Raw genomic sequence first — 22,071 nt, 5'->3', positions numbered from 1 at the left:
GACTTAATACAATAAACACGATAATGAACAGTCATTCATACCACGATATACAGAACATACTTAAACACTTTAAACATTTAACATTAAACCTTTAACTGAAACAACAATGATGATCGTCTGCATAACTAAATCACCATGCTTAATTCTTGACACTAACTAGACAATAACTAGATACTTCGGAATACTTCGGAATACTTGATATACTGCTAAACAGTACAGATACACTGCTAAAACAGTGCAGACCGGATTTGTGTACCCAAACCCGTCTTGACCGGCACAACCTATGTGCACGTCAGAAATGCCTCCCCAGCAATGGTACTCACCGGGTAGCTTCGGAAACGGAAGGCCTCAGTAACTTGAACTTGAACCGGACCGGACTCGACTCGACTCGACTCGTCGGACACTGGGCTTGACTTCGGACTGGTGGGTCTCTGTATACCTCGGATCTTGCTCTCTCAGCTAGGCTCTGGTCGGGATACTTCGCACTTCTCACCGCCTCGTCTGGGTGTTGATCGCAGTCTCAGTCGCCCCCGCTTGACCGGAGGGAGATACAGGAAATCCTGCTGGTACGCGTTATTGTCCGTCCAGCTGTGGCAGGAGACCGGGCCTGCAACGCACCGCCGGCGCGTGAGATGAGAAAGTGTCCCTGTTCGGGCGCCATCATGTGGTAAATAAAAATTCCTTTACCGGGACTGAATTTGATACAGGAACATAGTAAAATAGCTCAGTAAAATGAGAGGCAGAATCCGTGGTATTAGAGGTTCGGAATGGGCTTTATTCCAGTAATTGATTATAATCGGATGCTTCAAGTTCCATCACCACGGGGGTTCAGGAAGTGAAGTACATACTTTATTGACAAGAAGTAACTTTTATAGTACATACATTATAATGAAATGAATACAGTAGGCGTAACAATTGATAAGGAAATTGACGTTTGGGCTGCGTAACCGAAAATGGGTGTAATAATGAGTAAAAAGGAACATGATTGGTTGTGATGTCATGTATAGGTGGATCTATAAGATAATACTTGGCATGGATGCGCGCGCAGCAGTATGACGTGTAATTGACGTGTAACTAGGGGGTGACGGGGATTTGACATTTAGCTCTATATGTGGAGACGAGAAGTCTGGGGGGTCAAGTCAACCTAATCCCAAATCATATCTAACATCCTATGTTTAAAGAACTATGTTATCCATAAAAGAAGGACTCTCGGACAGAATCTATTCTATACTGACTGTGCGTGCGTGTACAAGCGTCTAAGTGTCTACACTGAATGCGAGGGGGTAGGAATATTCCATGGTAACAGGGCTATGAATTACTTGCATGAGGACAGAGAAGTTGGGCCTTTTTGCTTGGTAACTGGAAGAATGTTTACTTAAACTACTAGGCAGGAATGCATCGGCTGAGGGGGAAGCAGATAATTCGAAGGTGAAATACAGTTCTTGGCAGAGAATAGGCTGATGTCAGGCTTCGTGAGCCGCGCAGAGAATGAGACAAAGTTCATGGTCACAGATGCAGGCTCGGACTGGAGCTTTCAGAGGCAGAAGGCAAGAGGAGTTTTGATGACAGAATCAGGGCCTACTTGCCTGGACTGAAAAAGTGGCATAAGTGAACCATATAAAGCCGGTGGCCTTTCATATTTAAGAATGGAATATCCGGCCTATTCATGGCGGATCTGGCAGAGGACATGTTGACGGAGGACGCACATGTGTTTGCGTCTTTATAACTGGAACTGGAGGGAACACACAGGTACTTGTGACATGCACATAGAACTGTTGGGGTCCAAGATAGGGGACATAACTGACCAGAAAAATCCACATTTCCACAAGAGAACAGCCTTGAATCAGGAGATTACCAGAGAAGAAGTCTTGGATGCAATAAAAGGCCTAAAGAAAGGAAAAGCTGCAGGCCCGGATGCACTACCAAATGAATTATACTCAACTTTAAAGGAAGTTTTAATATCCCTCCTAACAGATCTTTTAAATAATATTTTTTGCGGGAAAAAAGATATTCCAGATTCATGGAATGATGCCATAGTGAGTATTTTACTAAAGCCAGGAAAGGATCCCGCCAAATGTGAATCTTATCGTCCTATCTCACTCTTAAACTCAGACTACAAGATCTACACACAGATACTAGCTAAGAGGTTAGGGGATGTGGCAGGGTCCCTGATTCACCCAAATCAAAAAGGGTTCATTAAAGGCAGACAAATCTATGAATTATCGCATGAGCTAGTCAGTGCAATCGATATTGCAACTCAAAATTCTATACCATTGGCAGTGATAGCATTCGATGCTGCAAAAGCGTTCAATAGGGTCAGTTGGCCCTTTCTGAACACTATCTTATCCAAATTTAATCTTGGGGATAAATTTGAGAGCGCAATCACAAATATATATAAAAATCCAACAGCCAAAGTACTGGTTAATGACGCCCTCACAGATAATATAAAGATAAAAAGAGGCACAAGACAAGGTTGCCCCCTCTCCCCGTTACTATTCAATCTTTATATAGAGCCTTTAGCCTGCCTTCTGAGAAGAGAAGAGGGGATAGTACCATTTAAGCATCGAGGCTGGGAAAAGAAAGTAGCAATATATGCCGACGACTTAATGATATTCACTGGCGACTTAAATAGCTCTCTTCCAAAGATAGAAAAAGTTATAGATCTGTTTGGGGCAGTTTCAGGTAACCTTGTTAATCAACTCAAACCGGAAATCTTAGAATGGAACACAGTCTCTGGTAACCTATTAGTAAAGGAAAAAATAAAATATTTAGGAATAGAATATGTAAAAGATCTAGATGGGATAGCTAGTATGAATTTTATTAGAATTCATAAATATATAAGAAAACTTCTCAAAGCCTGGTCGGGTCTACATCTGTCCTTCCTGGGTAAATCCAACCTGATTAAGATGAATATACTACCCAACTTTACATACTTATTCAACTCCATCCAGTTAAATTTTAAGACGGAACAGATAAAAAAGTTGCAAGGGGAGATATCCAGCTTTATCTGGGTGGCTAAGGGGGTTAGGATTGGATGGAAAAAATTGAGAAGAAACAAGGTACAAGGAGGAATCGCAAGCCCAGATATTCTTGAGTACTGCAGAGCTTTCCAATTCAAGAACATAAGGAAACTCCTGGGTAAGCGGGAAACATGGCCTACATATATGGAAGCCCTTGTCGAACCTGACGGAGACCATTTCCTTTATAAATTTGGCCACCCAAAATTTTTCAAAAAGATCAAACTAAAGACCTTGAATTCAGAAGCAAGAACTTGGTATAGAATAAGAACGATTCTGAAAATTCCCTACTACAGTATAAATGCACCCATTTGGGATTCACCAGGCACCCCTGAGTGCCTTAAAGACAGTCTAGTGACCCCCATGAGAAAAGAAAACATAAACTATTGGGGACAGTTAATAAAAAATAACAAAATTATAGAATGGGAGACCCTGCAAAAAAAGACTAAAGGTTCACTAGCAAGATTTAAATACTACCAACTTAGAAGTTGGGTAAAAGATATTAAGGAAAACCTACAAGGGGACTACGACATTGAACAAAAGTTGTTAAACATAAACCCTTTCAAAAAGGAGATATCATTTTGGTACTGGGCCCTTATAAGAGCAGGTGAAATAGCATATAAAGTCCCGAATGAAATCTGGGGAAAAGCTTTTCTAAGTCTGGATAGCCCCCATTACTGGCAAACTTTGATGGCAATTCTTGGGCGCCGTCCACCACAGAGCAAAAACCGAAGAGAGGAGGGGGGAAGAGGTGAGACCCCCACACCGCCACCGCACTCAGAAGCGAGTCAATCCACCCGAAACTGCACCAGGGCTCCCCGTGTCTCAGCTTCCAGTAGGCGGGTTAGCTAGTCTGCTGGCACGTTGGTGCCACACTCCGAAGGAACTCCCGGCAAAACGTCCCCAGCACTGACCCGCACTACCAATGTCCCATCTCTCCAGCACTCAGTAGGCTCCACACACCAGCCCATGGGATCATACAATCACCGCTGCGCATCCATGGCCCCAGCTCTCCACAAGTACCTGTCATTGCCACGAAGGGATGGTAGTGGTATCAATGCGCAATATAGAGGCCTTCAGTGGGAATGAAATCACATGCCGGGCCCGTCAGCACCCGCGTCCAACGTTAGGTCCGCAATACCCTCTGAGCCGGCACAGCAGCGATGAGCACTCACGGATCAGGGACCCTCTGCCAGCAGCACATTCATTGCGCCGTCCGCCATCCGCCTCTGTCCGCCGCTAACCAGCCACACCCTTCAGCGCCGTCACCACGTAGCAGAGGCCTACCTGCCTCGTGGACGTCCCCGGGGTTGCGTAGTCACCTCAGGCCGGCAATCAGCGCGTCACCCGGTGCAGCCGGGCGAGGCGCGTCTACTGCGCCAGCCACCTCTTATCCACTCGGAACACCCCAGGGCAGGAGCCAAACGATCCGTTCCTGTCGGGCCTCGCAGTGCTGCGAAGCGGGAGACAATTACAGCCAGGAAACAAGGATAAATGATGAATAATAGTAGCTGAACAGCGGGAGCCTCACGAGATGGCGGCCATTCCACCCGTGCGCCACCTAGCGCCACCCAGCACCAAATCATAAATGTCAGTAAGCATCACATATTCAAAGGATCCACAGAACAAATATGGTACTTTAATGTTTCTGTGAACAATTACATTTGGAATGGGTATACAGAACAGGAACATGCACTGCAAGAGATGTGTTACACCTGATATACACATCATCTCACATACTCAGTCATGCCAACCACTGTCACAGTTTGGACACTGCTATATAGTTATGTGTGCATTACACATACAATCACATACACAGACTGTTTTCAGTGTTGAGGATGCTAAAATATGTAATAACACCCTACACTGCAGTTTTGGGCACACAGATAGACTAGTAATTCACATTTCACAAACAAGCTGAAGGTGCAGAATGATTTCACTGTCTACTTATCCAATGGTAAAAGCCTTAGCCATTACTTACACAACAGACATCTACAGTCTGAAATGACAATTGTACAATGGGTCATACAGTACACGAATGCAACGACAATGCAAGAATGCAATACAATGTGGATAACTGGATTCCTCTCCTGACATGCTTTACTAGTAGAACAGTGTGTCATGTGCCCCTTAAGGTTAGCTCCTCATTGGAGTGCGTCTTATCCATTTAAAGGTCAGTCATCATTTAAAAAGTGCATCCACACATGTAACGTACAAAAATACATCAATCACAGCAGTGTGTGCTGTGACAACCGAATATTTAAAAGACGCAGTAGCCGCAACCGAAGCAATTCGATCACAGCCATTGGTTGTCATGGTGAAAGACGCAGGTGAGTATTCAAAGGACACAGTTGCTGCATCCAAAATGTTTCAATCACAGCCATTGGCTGTTGGTTGTTATGGTGAGCGACACGCATTTGGGCTCATGTCTTCAGCGCGTGGAAACCGACTCTGTTACCTTCCATCACTAATTTATCAAAGTCAAAGCTGTCAGATGAAGAGTGTTTGAACATTATGGGAGGCGTCTTTTGTAAGCAATGCTATGCATTTAACCGATTCGTACAATGTGACCGACGCCAACCAATCACTTTTGATGCATGGATTTGATACTGCCTCTGCTGTAGAGATATAACTCTGTCTGATCCCTAGAGACTGCACTTGCCTGCACTAACTGCCTCATTCCTGCATCTCCCCACCTCTCTGCTGCTGTGACAACATCCTCTGGTAGCTACAATGGCAAGGACACAGCCCAGGGCCCCAGCTTTCACTGAGGAGGAGCACCAGGGCCTGCTGGACACACTTCTGCCTCTACACAGCCAGATGTATGGCAAACCAGAGGAGTAGGTCAGTGAGGATAACCGTGCATTACCCTTGGACATGTGCAATAACCATGCATCACCTGCAGTAGGAATCTGAATAATAGATATTCATTTAGGCTTTTTGCAAGTTTCACTGGGTGTAGGGAACTGATTTGGGCAGGCACACTGCTATAGGAGTGTGTGTACTGTGGCAAACATGTCATCACTGTTCTCATGGAACAGAGATCTGATTGCACACAGGACTGATGCACATGATCCCACATGCATTCCCCTAAGTTATTTTTCCAAAACTGACCATGACCTATGTATAGTAGTGTATGACTCAGAAACATGACTCATGTAATTTAAGGGACTATCACCATGTCATCCTTACAGGTCAGCTCCCATGAGAAGTCAAGGATGTGGCTGACCATCGCCACGAAGGTGCTTGACATGGGGGGTCGCATATTATTGTGTCTGTCATTGCTGCAAGAGGTAGCAGGACCTTTGTGGTTGGGCCAGTAGGATTGCTGAGGTCCGGCTTGTCCTTTCACAACTAGGCAAGCGAGGCGGCTGACAAACCTTGACCCCCCCACATGCTCTGCATCTTAGCTGTGGTTTTCCCTGAGCTGACAGCAGCAAGGAGGGGGTGAGTCAGTTACTTGTTGCACTTCTATCTTTATTCACACATGTTTTGAGATCTGAGCCTGATGGCACTTTTACAGGTCGTAAGTCTGCCAAATGTGCAGTTATTTTCACAAGATGAAAATACAGAAGAATCTATAGATGACAGCTAACCCCCCATTCATAAGGGAGATGTGAGCGAGTCATGTTCAGGGTAGGAACAGTAGTGACCTGCACATGTGTGCATCCAAAATTTCCAATGACGTGTGTACGAGTTTGAGCATGAATCCCATAGCTTGACATGTGTCTGCACATTCACTGATTTTTTAGCCTATCCTCAGAGTGGTTTCAACAAATCATTGAAGTATGTGGTGATTGGTGCACTCAATTATGGAAATCCCATGCTAAACATTTTTTTTGCAGAATGATTTGTCTATGTTCAGGCCTAGATTGGTTTGGCTTGGTCCGTGTGCAAATGTTTTTCCCAGACGTGCTGCTAAGTGTGATCACATGTATCCCATGGGACAGTCACAGCTAAGGTAACTCTGGTCACATGTCACAATGACCTTACACATGATGTTAAATGGTAGCGGCAGTCGCAGTCGATAACCTTTCAAGTATTGCCCGGCGGTAATCGCCTCTTATACCATTCGATGCTGAACCAACAAAGAGGCAGGCGCCGGAGACTGGAAGGCAGGAAACAAAGTTTTATTCCGTCGGAGTGGAACACATCAGATCAGACAGCGAGGTATCGTCACGAGGTGCTCTAACTGCATCTCAGAGACCTGGTCTCTTATACACACGTTTATGACTTTATTGCAGGGTTATCATACATGGCACATTCTTGAGATCACTTTGATACATGAAAGAACATCCTCAGAATCCCCGGCTCAGATCCGATCCCACACATAGATACAGTAGAAGTCCCCCACCCCACCCGCAGTAGGAGATGGATATCACACAGCAGGATATTCCGCCAGTTCCCGGGGGTGTGTGCAACCGGTCGGGTCCCAGGGGGTGGGGGCCTTGATCTGCTGTAATCCCTTTGATGTGGGGTGTTTCCCTTACAGTAGGGGCAATAAACTGCATCCGCAGGGCTAGGTGATGGCCTGGGATCGGTTTGGACAATCGGGCGCGGAGGAAGGGGGTTATCAGAAAGGATGTATGACCATGTATGGGATGAAAAGGAGGTGTTGGTCAGGCACGGGGTGCGATTCCATGGCAGGGTCGCGCAGAAGGAGAGGTTTTACGGCCCATGTATGAGAGAGCGGGGGTGGCCAGCGCGCGGGGGATGTTCGCAGCGCCTGAGGGGCGCGCTGGTGATCGGCAATGAGCGGGGAGAGAGAGAGAGTGGGGCGCCTAAAATGGCGGCCGTGCGTTCGCTGTACGTGGCGCTGGGGAGAGGCAAGATGGCGCAGATAATGTTCAGTTACAAGCTAAATTTCCACAGTCCTCCCTTTTAACATATCTCGCCAGCTTGTTTAGTTCGGATCTATCCCCATAATACTACGAACTTCCACCTCATACAAAGCTTTCATTCGTTCCGCTTCAAAGTTCAAAGTCTTAGGGCAGATGCAGTTCATAAAAAGCGAACATAAAGGTGGCAGACACTGAATCCCCAAGCAACATCCACATAGTATCACAATCGGTATTAGGATAAATGAAAACAGCCTCCATCCCCAACTTCTAATAGTGTCCCAAAACCAACTTCCAAGTGACCATCCTTCTTGCTCCTGATGAACCTCTGCGGAAAGTCTGTGGAGGTGTTCAATTGCTTTGTAGACTGAGGGTGAGTTATCCGGTACGTAGGTACAACAGCTGGACCCAATGATGCGGCATGCTCCTCCACGATCAGCCAGAACCACATCTAGAACGAGGCGGTTCTGAAGAGCCACCAGGCGGACGGCCTGAAGCTTGGCGGTGTTGTTGGCGAGGATGCCAGCCGTAATGTTCATCGCCGTTTCGACTGCCTGAGTTAAGTGGCGGATGGCACGGCTGTTTGCCATTGGACCCCAGAGTGGAACAAGTCCCTTTACTGCATCCAGGAACTGTGCTCCGGTGGAGTCGGCTTGTACAATGTCTTTGGCACGTTTCTGTCGGTGATGGTTTGCTGGAGCCACATATGTCGGAGGAAGGACAAAAGCGATGTAGCAGGTGCCTCCCCAACCTTTCGGAAGCCAGGTGTAGGCCTTAGTACCACAGACGAAGTACATATTTGGGGAGGTAACAAAGGAGGGTGGATCAACTGAGTCCAATGATCGGGTGATGAGGCAGGAGCTGTGGCCCACCAGCTGCGCCCCCAGGCCTTCGAGGCACACAAGTCCAGTGATGTTGATGACGGATAGGGCCACTGTTAGGGTGGCGGCCGTCCGTTTCCGGAGGTAAGAGAAGGTGGGTCTGGCTGGGTTGTTGAATACCTGCATTTCAACTCGTTCTTTGGCAGGGATGTCCATGTGAAAGGAAGTGTTTGATCTCAGAGGACAGAAGGGAGCAGAAGTTTTTCCAGTTTTGTTCAGCCAGAACCCATGGTAGAAGTGTGACACAGTTTTGCCGGAAGTGGCATTATCCTTGTAGCTTTCTTGCAGGAGGATTAGCCAAGCGAGGCAGGAGCCATGGACAGAAAAAGGTGAAGGGATGAAAGGGATAGAGTGTCCAGTGGCATGTGGTAGCAATCCACAGATCCAGCAATTAGTGGCATTGGCGGCAAAATTGTGTTGGTGGAGCAACTGCACAAAAGAGTTATTCCAAAACTCCTTACGGCTTTCTCGGAGTTGGGGTGAAAGTGAGATCAGATGGTGTTCTCTCATGGTGGTAGGTTGAACGGTGGTCAGCAATGTCCTGTGAGCAGGTGCGCTCTCCTCTACGATCCAGAAGGTGACCACGAGGAGAAGGCAAAAGAGAAGGGTAATGAAAAGTGCAATAGTCTTTGAGCTGTGCATTTTGTCAGTCTTTGGGATTTTGTAGTGGATCTTCGGACGTCCGGTTGCTTCCATCATCTTCATGTCGGGTGCTTCCATCACCTTCAAGGGACTCGGTAGCGGGCAGAGCCACAGACTTTGTTTAGTTTCTCTCCTGGTGGCCTTTGAGGTGGCTAGGCAACCACTCTGAGATTTCAACTTAGTTTGTGGTCTGCTTAGCCGAAGTTCCCTCCTTTCGTCGTAGGTTATACCCTTCCTTGGATGGCACAGTGGGATCGGGATATTTCGTTAATTCAAGTGTCTCTGTATCCGGGCAGCGGCTCAGGGATGGTCGGTCTTTGTCCAGAAGTTCCTCTTGGGCGTTGATGTTGTCCGTGGTCGTCAGGGTCGATGATACCTTCTTGCAGTGGTGTGCATGCAGCCAATTGCGCTTCCCCTCCACTCGAAGAGCTGTTCGGGTGGTGATCAGGACTTGCAGGGGGCCCGTCCACCAGGGCTCCAGACTCTTGGTGCGCTGGAAGTTAAGCACTAAGACAAAGTCACCGGGTTGGATGTCGTGCCCGAGGCCCCTGGAAACCTCGGGAATGGCTTGCAGCACCTGCTGATGGATAACAGACAACGTTTTAGTTAGGTTGTACAAATAGTCAGACATGAGGACGTCCGGGACGTCGTGGATGGATGTTGGTTTCGGTGCAGTCCAAAGCTTCATGGGCCGCCCGAAGACGACCTCGCAGGGGGTTAAGGGGTGTTTGGTGGGGGTGGAACGCATTGATAGCAATGCTAGCGGGAGAGCGTCTGGCCATTTCAGTCCTGTGGTGGCAACTATTTTGGCTATCTTAAGCTTCAATGTGGCATTATGTCGCTCAACCAAGCCTGCAGATTGGGGATGGAAGACCGCATGGAACTTCTGTTTTACACCCAGCCCCTTTAAGATGAGTTGGATAACCTCGGCTACAAAGTGGGGGCCGTTGTCGCTCCACAAAATTCAACAAAGGCCGTACCGGGGGAAGAATTCTTTCAGTAGTACTTTTGCGGTAGTCATAGCGGTGTTGTCGTGGGTTGGGTAGGCTTCCACCCACTTGCTGAAGGCACACACAACGACAAGTACGTACTTCAAACCTTGGCACCTTTCTAACTGGATGTAGTCCATTTGTAGGACTTCAAAGGGGTGATTGGGAACCCCAAACCCTCCCCGGGGTACAGCAGTTCCTTTCCCAGGGTTGTGTTGGAGGCATACCAGGCATTGTTGGACCAGACGTTTGGCTGAGTCTGGGATTTTGTCGTTGTGCCAGACTTTGGAGATGAGTTCGATCATGGGGGCAGACCCTATGTGTGCGGGGGAGTGTGTCATGGTCAGCATGGGGCTCAAGTATGAGTCAGGTAGCAACCATTTGTTCGAGTCTTTAGTTCGCCAGCAACCGTCATCGTCCTTCAATCCCACCCGTGCCCATTCAGTTAATTCGTGTGGTGAGCTGGCTAATTGGATGTCCATAATCGTTTCCCTAGCATCCTTCCATTTCTCAGTTTGTGACCTGGTCACGTACATACGGGTCGTGGACCTATTCTCGGCTGTGGTTCGGGCAGTAATGTCAGCTAGTGCATTTCCCTGTCCTATAATGTCTGTCACCTTCTTGTGTGCCTGGCATTTGATCACAGCCAGCCGTGTGGGGAGGAGGACTGCTTCGGTCAGGGCAGAGACTAGATCTCCATGCAGGATGGGTGTGCCATGGGAAGTCAAGAATCCCCTCTCCTTCCAAAGGAGCCCAAAGTGGTGCGGGTGTCCAGGGGAGAGGGAAGGGAGCATCTTTAGCCAACAGGGAAAGCAGAGGTTTTACAATAAGACTGAAGTTTGGGAACCACTGTCGACAGAAGGAGGTGAGGCCTACTAGAGACCGCACTTGCTTCTGAGTTTTGGGAACAGGGGTTTCTAGGATGGTAGTTCGGTCAGGTGTAAGTTTCCTCCCGTCCTTGGATAGGAGGTGGCCTAGGTATGTCACTTGGGGTTGGCAGAACTGTAACTTCTTCCTGGAGACCTTGTGACCGTTCTCCGCGAGGAAGTGGAGGAGGTGAATGGTGGCTGTGACAGCAAGTGGGGTGGTGTCGGCCGCCAAAAGAATGTCGTCGACGTACTGTATTAACACCACTCCATCGGGTAATTGGACTGCATCTAGTTGTCTCTTGAGGGCTTGGCTATAAATGCTGGGACTCTCAGTGTAGCCTTGGGGTGCCCTACAGAATCTGTACGAACGGGCTTTTAAAGTGAAGCCGAACAGGTAGCGGCTGTCTGGGTGGATGGGGATGGAAAAGAATGCGTTCTTGAGATCAATAACAGTAAAGGTGGTGGCAGTGGACGGAATCAGGGTGAGGATGGTGGTGATGTCTGAGACCACGGGGTACTGAGGTATGACTACTTTGTTAACTTCTCGTAAGTCAACAATGAAGCGGTATGCTTTCTCATCTCCCTCGCCTTGCTTCTTTACAATGGGTAGGATAGGGCTGTTGCAAACATTACTGACTACTTCTTCTACTACTCCTGCATCGACTAGGGACTGGATGATTTCCACCAATGCCTTCTCGCCTTCGGGCGATATTCGATACTGTGGAAGCTTTGGGAGCACTGCGTCCGGTCGGACGGTTATGTGTACTGGGTCGATCACCATGCCCCCTACATCTGAGTCGGTTTTAGCCCATAGATGTGAGGGTAACGTGTCGAGTAGGGACAGGTCAGCATCGGTTATAGAGAGCATACGTCGTGTGCGACAAGGTCTGAACAGATCTGGGTTATCGTGCAGGATGACTCGAACTCCGTCTGGGGAACATCTGATGGTAGCTCGGAAATGTTTTAGCAAATCGAGTCCCATAATAGCATCGGGGGTGTTGGAGGAGAGCAGAAAGGTCGTGTCAGTGGCGTTATCTTCTAAGTCAAAGGAGATTGGTGCTGACAAGGGGTTAGTGGAGGGCGTTCCATCGAAGCCTATTGAGGTTACGTGTGAGCCAGACAAGGGTGCCCTAGGAATCAGTCGTTTAGATAACGCACTACGTGTCGCCCCAGTATCTACCAGAAATGGAGACTTTGTGCCCAAGACCTTAGCAGTGACGTAAGGACCTTGCTGGTCAACACGGAGTTCGACTGGATCCCTCCCTTGCCCCTGGCGGTCCTATGCAACAAAGGTGTTTGGTCTGCCTGGCCTGTCGTTGATGGCGTCATTCTTGTACCCTCGTCCCTGTCCTCTACTTCTGGGGTCATATGCTATGTCTCTGGTGTCCCTATTTTTGTTCATTTCCAGAAGGACCGGGCACTGGGATTTCCAGTGTCCGAACCCTCTACAGAACGCACATTGGTTCCCATCTAAATCTCTTCGTCCGGTGTAGGGTGCAGGTGTATGGTCTCTAGGGGGTAGCTATCTAGAGGCGGTTGGTTGGTAATTCCCTTTAGGGGGCTCCCTTCCTATGGTCACCCCTTGCAACTGTGCTATCATTACCCTCTCCTTCAGTTCCTTTTTCTTTCTCTCGGACGCCCTATCGTTCTCATTCTTTTGGTGTTCGTAGTATTGGGCCATCTGGAGGATTGCTGCGGGTTTGGAGGCTGCCCAACTACTCTCGCTGGTCTGTAGCTTCTGGGAGACTTCTTGTGACAGACCCTTCACATAATTCTGGACAAAGAGGTGATGTCCGGTTGCAGTAGTCATGTCCTGGCCACTATAATCGGAAAACACGGTCTCGAATCGAGAGAAGTATTCAGACACATCCTCCTGGGGTTTCTGGCGACAAGCCGTCACTATCGACCAATCTACCTTTCTTTCTGGGATTAGAGTCTTCAATTTCTGTACAATCTTGTCTGGGAGCTCCAATATGGCTTTCGGGGGTTTCTGTCCCGGTTCTCGCTGTTTGTCTATGGTATCAAGTTGTACCCAGGTATATCCGAACGGCTCAGCGTGGTCGACTTTCCGGATTTGCTTCCACACATCAGCCGGCAGACATAACCCGAAGAACAAGTCGATATCTGCTAAGGTCATTATTGTTGAACCTAAGGCTGTACCTAGTTCGGTGTAGAAGGCAGTCGGGTTCTTTCTTAAGTCGGGTAGGGTTTTTCTAAAGGTCAAAATGTCTTGTCGGTCCCATGGCTGGTAGACCCAGTTATATACAACCCTTCTCTTCGCATCTTGGTGGTTGATGTCGTCATGTGTTCCCTGACCTCGTGGGGGGACCCAGTAGGGGGCGGCTTCTTTGATGGGCATCATGGTATCAGCCCTTCCTGCCTGGGGCTCAGTCGCTATGGGGGTTTCTGCTTTGGTTGTCTGTCTGTGCTCTTTAAGGTGCCGGAAGACCTCGAGTGTACGAGTGAAGAGGTCCGTCACATCGCCCTCTCCTTCTTCCCCAATGTCTACCTTCCTATATAGAACCGCTAAGCCTTCGGGACCTTTATCGTGGTACCTATCCTCATATGTATTCAGGGCGTGATAACAAAGTCGTACGACAAAGTGTCGTCTGCGGTTGTCAGCATACGAGTTATACACGTCTGTTATATACTCCTCACTTTCCTTTCGCTCTACCAGTGTCCTTACTATCTTATCGATTCCGGCTCGTTCGTCCTTTGTTAGTCGATTCATTCTGGTGGAATCCTTCTTTCTCATCTCAGGGTCATCTAACGTTATCGCCAACGTTGTGTTCAGTACAAGAGGCTCGGCCGGCGCGGAGGCCGTGAGGACCGAGGCCCTGGTACTGCTTTCGCTTGTGTTTGGGGGTTGTGGGTGTTGCACTACCGGTTGGGAGGGTGCGTATGGAGGGGGCATGTAGATGATCGGGGGACCTAATAGCAATTCGTCATTCGTTCGTTGCTTGGAAGGCAACTCAGGGTAGAGCATAGAGGGGGTCCTAACAGGGTACTGGCCTGATGTTTCAGGCTCTTGTTTTAGTTTAGCTTCCCTTCTCTCCTTTATTTCTTCCTCTAACTTTCTAGCGGCAAGGTGAGCTGCCTTTCGTAATTCCTTTTCTGCTTTCACTTCTTCCCTCTTTTTCCGTTGCGTTGCTTCTTTGCGCCACATGCCGATACTGTCAAGCATAGTAGGCGTCGTTTTATTACTACGTAGAGCTATTTCTAGCGTTTCTATTTTATGGTCATCGAAGGATCCCATCAGTGGCCACTGACTCTCGGGGTCCTTCTTTGTATATTTATGCCATAGCTTGCTATAAGCTACGGCGACTAGTCCATATTTAGTGAACATGTCCTTATTAGGGGTGCCCTCCAGTGGAGCCGGATGGTTCACCTCTAATAAGCGGTCCGGGCAGAACCAACTACCAATCAGTGGGGAGAAGATAGGCATGACGGGTTACAACGGGGACAAAAGTCTGCACTACCTATCTTTTCACTGCTTGCAAAGACTAGACAGAATATCTCTATTCCACGTTATTTGCAAGCAGAGAATACCTCCAAAGAACCAATATCGAACAACTAGTGTTCGGACAATCAATCAATCAATGGTGAGAAAGAGATAGGCACGACGGGTTACAATGGGGACAAATGTCTGCGTTACCTACCCTTCACTATTTGCAAAGACTAGACAGAATATTCCTATTCTACGTTATTTGCAAACAGAGAATATCTCAAAGAGCACTATTCTTCAAAACAATCAATGTTCGGACAATCAATCAATGGGGAGATAAAAATAGGCACGACGGGTTACAATGGGGACAAAAGTCTGCGTTACCTACCCTTCACTATCTGCAAAGGGAGAGAGTATTTCTACTCTTCCCCTTTTGCAGACAGCGAATATCTCAAGGAGAACAATCAATAAGCAATACTAGTATTTTCAATCAATCAATCAATCGTTTTCGCGATTTGTCGTGTTTCACGACCTTACCCGGACCGCATGGACAGTTTCTCGTCTTCCGCCTCCAGCGCCCGATCGTCCTCTACTCTCCGTTATTGCCGCGGCACTCCTGATGGTTCCCAGTCAGGACCGTAGATCACTCGAGAGAGGTCTGCTCGGAACCAGTGAAGTTCGGATGATCGGCTGCCAGACGAGGGTCTATCGGGCAGGAGCTCTCCCGATCGTTGCAGTTGTTCACTTTGTCGTCGGGACCTCTCCCACTGGATCCACGTGTCGCTGATGGGCCCAACGTTTGGGACGCCAATTGTTAAATGGTAGCGGCAGTCGCAGTCGATAACCTTTCAAGTATTGCCCGGCGGTAATCGCCTCTTATACCATTCGATGCTAAACCAACAAAGAGGCAGGCGCCGGAGACTGGAAGGCAGGAAACAAAGTTTTATTCCGTCGGAGTGGAACACATCAGATCAGACAGCGAGGTATCGTCACGAGGTGCTCTAACTGCATCTCAGAGACCTGGTCTCTTATACACACGTTTATGACTTTATTGCAGGGTTATCATACATGGCACATTCTTGAGATCACTTTGATACATGAAAGAAGATCCTCAGAATCCCCGGCTCAGATCCGATCCCACACATAGATACAGTAGAAGTCCCCCACCCCACCCGCAGTAGGAGATGGATATCACACAGCAGGATATTCCGCCAGTTCCCGGGGGTGTGTGCAACCGGTCGGGTCCCAGGGGGTGGGGGCCTTGATCTGCTGTAATCCCTTTGATGTGGGGTGTTTCCCTTACAGTAGGGGCAATAAACTGCATCCGCAGGGCTAGGTGATGGCCTGGGATCGGTTCGGACATTCGGGCGCGGAGGAAGGGGGTTATCAGAAAGGATGTATGACCATGTATGGGATGAAAAGGAGGTGTTGGTCAGGCACGGGGTGCGATTCCATGGCAGGGTCGCGCAGAAGGAGAGGTTTTACTGCCCATGTATGAGAGAGCGGGGGTGGCCAGCGCGCGGGGGATGTTCGCAGCGCCTGAGGGGCGCGCTGGTGATCGGCAATGAGCGGGGAGAGAGAGAGAGTGGGGCGCCTAAAATGGCGGCCGTGCGTTCGCTGTGCATGGCGCTGGGGAGAGGCAAGATGGCGCAGATAATGTTCAGTTACAAGCTAAATTTCCACAATGATGTTGTTGGAAATTCCATAAACAACATTCTGAAGAGTGAGTCCATGTGTAGAAGTTTGTGAGGATGAAAACACAAGCCATTCAGTCAAACACAGGTTGTCACTGATCGCAACATGGCAGCATTTGTGAGGTATGATGTGCAGTACACTGTCACAACTGTTGACGTGTGTTAATGGTCTTGAATAATCCAACTTGATGGCTTGCTAAACAATGTTTTTGCTGCATCACTGTCTGATTCTGAGATGTCAAATATGCAAAAAATGTAAGTTTGTTACCCACATGAGATGTTAGACATAAGCAATATCAGCAGTCCACAGTGTGCATACTGTGTAGTCTAAGCAAGGGACATTCCGACTTTGTCCATACAAATACGGACTTTTTCAGTGTAGCCAAGATTGTTCCACAGTGTTGACTGTACTCATGATGGAAATGGGTTCAGTTACTAGAATCCCTATTGTCATTTCACCCAGATGTGTCAGTGGAATGGTGTTCCGCCTGAGGCATTGTGAAGCTGCAGTTATCAGACTTGGAAGTTTGTAGACCATTTGTTACATCTACGAAACTTGATTTGTTTTTTAAATTCAAATCTTTAGGATTCTGCTACATGAGACTGTGCATAGATGACACAGGACAGTGTGCCATAAGCCTGTCAGCCCAGCCAAGCGTACTGCCTTGATATCTCCAGGATGACACTCGTATGTGTGAACTGACAGTAGAGAAGCAAAGCTACTGAAAAAACTTTATCAATTACTGTGTAATATGACTCATACAATGATTATGCATTGTGCATGTTTGATAAGGTAGACATGTGAGCTGTGACATATCAGCCAATGGTTCCACATTTGATGACTAAGGATTGCAGAATGTATACCATGTCTCAATGAAATCTGAGATTCCTATTCCCATTTTTATGGCTATACTCACTTGCAGGAGGAGACAGAAATGTCAGGACACAAGACTGCCATGAGCACAAAACAAAACATTCCCTGCCACAAGCTCCTTTAGTCAACTTTGTGATTATGTACTTTGATGTTGATACACATAATTTTGCTGATCACATCATGTGTGATTGAGCAATGGTAAACTGGCAGACTAACAAATGCCATTTATGTTAATGTAGCATGCGCTAATAGCAAGATTGAATGTGATGTCTGATATATGTGAACATTTGTGATATTAACTATGTGTGAAGTAGATAAGGATGACTCATGAAAATATTTGGGCCAGATGTACGACCATTGGATTTTGCGGCTCGCAATTTGGGACGAATTGCGAGTCGCAATTTGTGATTCGCAAAATCCAAAGTACAACAGTGTCTCAGACACTGTTTGCGATTCCCAATGGGGTCACAAATTGCATGCCTCATGAATAATAATGAGGCTGTCGCAATTTGACATTTGGAATGTCTGGCACACCCAGAGATGGTGGCCTGCTGGGGTCAGCAGGCCACCATGCCGGGGTCAGCTTTGTCAATAAAGCATTTTTTTTAAATGCAGCCCGTTTTCCTTAAAGAAAAACGGGATGCATTTAAAAAGTAGAAATGAAACTTTTCATTTTTTAAGGGCAGGCAGTTGTCCCTGGGGCCACTGCCCGCTGTTAAAAATTATTAGCGCATTCATTCCCAAGCGTTTGCGAGTGCCTTACCACCCTAGAAGGGTGGTAAACTTTGAGTGTTTTGCGACCGCAATGGCGGTCGCAAAACATTCATTCATGTGTTATGGGCTCGCTATTAGTAAGGGACGCCCTTGGCACGCCCCTTCCTAATAGCGAGTTGCTAACCCTGATTGGAGAGGGTGAGGGGAGTCTCATTGGGAGTGGATCTGCAATGCCATCTGAAGGGTCTGAATCTGATTACAGCTCCGGTGACCACTCCCTTATAGTGATGGGGAACACAATGACTACATCACCAACATCAGAATCCACCATATCATCTCCACCCTCCCAGCCACTCCCAGTACCAGGTTCCGTGGACGCTCCCATGGCAGGGGCAAACTCTCCTTCGGGCCAGGCACCTCACCCCCTGCACCTGTCTCCCCTGCTGCCCTCAGTGTGGAGACAAACGACCTCCTGAGGCAGATCTCTGTGGGGCAGATAGCCATGCTGAGTGTCCTTTATGCACACACAACTCTTTTGACAGAGATGTCATCGTACATGGAGGGCATTCCCTCAAACATGTCTGCCCTACAGAGATCAAATTAGGCAATGGCCTCTACCCTGATGGCAGCACTGTCTCTCCTCCTGCAGTACCTATCCCTCCTACCGCTTACTCATCCACTGTCCCAACTACCCTCCCTGACCCAAGCACATGCAAACACACACTGCAAAAAGAATTGAAGGGGCAAATTGGGGAGACATTACTATGAGATCTTAAACAAAGTTCTTGATGATTATGAGGAAGATAATATCCAAAGGCAGAATCTTAAATTCCGACGTGACTTAACAGATTACCAATTCGGCCGAGTTTATAAATTTGCTAAAAAATATGACAATGTTACAACTCCAACTTTGTCTACACAACCAAGCGGTTCATCTGAAACAATCCCCTCTTCGGAGTCTGAATCTGTAAGAGACCCAGAGGCTATGAGCAGCTCCAGATCAACTGTAAAGTTTCACGAGGAAATCGGGAGACATCATCTGGGCAACACCCAAGACAATCGGACAAGGTCACCAAACACAAATCCACTAAAACAAGGTACTACGAGAGTACATATGAGAGCCAGGAGCAAAGAATTGATTCAACCGCGGACAACAAACTTGTTACGAATACCAATAAACTAGTGATCAATCTCTCCAATACAATATTACGAGAGTCTCATTATCAAATTTTGAATAAAGGGCTTCTGCCCAATAACACGCTGGAACCTAGTACAGACCAAAGTAGGCTTATTCCAATTTACAAGAAAAGTGAAATTGCATGCCTTCTTCTCTGATAAAATACCACTGCAAACACCAAGTGGAAACTCATCACAAACTAGTGATCCCACTGTACAAGACCTTGAGACTAGCCATCTACTCACCAATTTGTCCACAGAGGACACTTCGGATGGAGTAGAGTCATTGTTCACAACTTCCCAATAACTGGGATTAGACATCTTTCATTCCAAACTTACACCTCTCAAGAAAAATTCAACTTTACACCAGCTTTATCACCTGGCAACTCACTTGATATCTTCTTTTCAACTATAAGCATGGACTTGGACAATGAATATTAGAAATATCTGTCTAAACAAAAGTATGTACCATCAAATATAACCAAAAAAGAACAACAATCGCTGAGGGAGTTACAGAATGATCCAGTTATAGTTATCAAAGAAGCAGATAAAGGAGGCAATGGAGTCCTCCTAAACACCACAGATTATCTCCAGGAAGCTAATCGTCAACTGGGGGATGTTGCTTGTTATGAGAAACTGAATCACAACCCAACAAAGGAGATACAAGGGAAACTATGCCTACTTTTGAACTTCTGGCAAGACAATGAATTACTAACATTTGAAGAAAAGCAGCTACTTTTCATAGAGAATCCAGTCAATCCAACCCTCTATCTACTACCAAAAGTACATAAACCAGGTATACAAAAATTAGCGCCGGAATAAACTCCATCTGTTCAAACTTGGCATCTTTTATTGATGCTGAATTACAACCATTTATGAATGACTTACCAGCCTTCATAAGAGACACAAAGGATGTTCTACAGAAACTACAAAATATAATTTGGCAACCAGATTTTATTTTGACAACTATAGATGTGGTCAGCCTTTACACATCAAAGAGGATACAATCGTAAAAAAACTTGAAAAAAACTTTCGCTCAAAAAGACTGCAACTCCCTCTTACAAAACAACAAACCAAAGGATCACAAACCAATAATCCATTTTATGACCAAATATAACAATCTACAACAAAACGCCCAGAAGATTAAAAAAAACACTGGAATATGCTTACTAAAAATCCTACTATATCTGAAGCTTTGAAAGATTCATGACAAATCAGCTTCAGACAAAGTAGGAATCTTAAAGATGTACTATGTCCCTTCCTTTTTCAAAACAAAAGAGAACCTAAACCGTTCCTACATCAACCAAAGGGTCTCTATACTTGCTCAAATTGTTAAATTTGCAAACTTGGACGGTCTAAAACTAAGGATATAATGGTGAATGGTCTTTCTTTTCAAATCAGAGATTTCATTAATTGTGAAAGTACTATGTATCTAAACTCTTGTCCATGTGAACAACATACAGGAAGTACAATCGTCCGTTAAAAATCCTGCTCCAGGAGCAGTACCGTAACATCCATAAGAATGACGAGAGGCAGCCACTAGTCAAACATTTGTAAAAATACATCTGCATCATTGCACTCTTACTATTTGTGGCCTAATAAAGATGAAACAGCATGCGAGAGGAGGCAACCTTGAACAGAAATTACGTCAACAGTAAAGTGCCTTAATTATCCGTTTTGACACTGTGGCCAAAGGTTTAAACAAGGATAATGAGTGGCACCATTGGCTCTAAGATAACCATCCTGTGACTATATGATACTTCTGTATTAATTTGTTATCTCTTTGCAGACAAAATACCTTACTTCTGATGTGCTGATGCTTTATCATCTACATAGCTCACTACTATCTAGCTGAGGTTATATTTTCTGAGGGTCAAAACTTTCGGTCTAACTGATCATTCTCCCCTTCTTTCTATGAGTATCTGCTCAACACAAAGCTCCCGTAAACCAAAAACTTCGGTAATCCCACAGAATTATTGTTTTATGTTACAGAAAATTACCTGTAAAATTGTGTGCTTGTCAACTCTCAATTTCTCACACATCATCTGTATGATACTCTTTGCTATCAGTACTGTCAGATGGCCTTTGAACTGAGGAACTATACAAATGTACTAGTATTGCCCATTGCCGTCTTAGTTTACTTAGACATCCATGAGGCTTCCCCTTCCGCAGTTGAGTTTTAATACAGAGACACTGATACTCTAAATAGAGTTAATCATCTCCGTTGGTCATCAGTATCTCCTTTCGCTGCAATAATTTGTAGCTTACTCTATAGTAACTGTTAGATAATTTTCGCCAATCAATTTGACGCCTAGGCACCCTTTTTATAAATTAATTAGTTTATACTCCCAAACTTCGTATCCTAAACACAATATTAAAATCTGGTTCCTCTGACCGTCTTATGACTTTGCATTATAAGTCCATGTAGAAATCTTCAAATATATATATAAGTACGAAACAAAGCAATATACGTCCATCATGTTAACTTAGTATAAGTTTCAACACTAAAAGATGGTGACCGACAGCTAGGACAGTACCATCACCACTAGCTAAGTCCCTTTTCTATTTGAAATGGCGCCCAAGTATAACGCCGTAAGACTGCTATGCTGCTCGGATAAGGGATTTACCCGGGACCTGTTGCCGTTTGACCAAGCAAAAGTAAGTCGATGGGGGGGCATGGCCGGGCAAGATGGCTGAACGGTCGTAATCCGTTGCGGCTCCCAGGCTCCGCTACTTTCCCCGACCAGAAAACACAGCACTGTCAAGCCCTACCTGCACGAAAAGCGTTCCAGTGGGGTGCGAACGACTTTGGCAGAGAATGGCCCGCTAAACGATCTTTGGAGCTGCTCCTGCACGTCGCTGGACGAGCTCGCGCGGAGGCCTAGACAAGAAGCATAATGGCGGCCGATCCCGCAAGCTGTCATGAACAACC

This window comes from Triturus cristatus, chromosome 3_2 (assembly GCF_964204655.1).
Source record: "Triturus cristatus chromosome 3_2, aTriCri1.1, whole genome shotgun sequence".
Lineage (NCBI taxonomy): Eukaryota > Metazoa > Chordata > Amphibia > Caudata > Salamandridae > Triturus > Triturus cristatus.
This window is presented reverse-complemented; position numbering follows the sequence as displayed.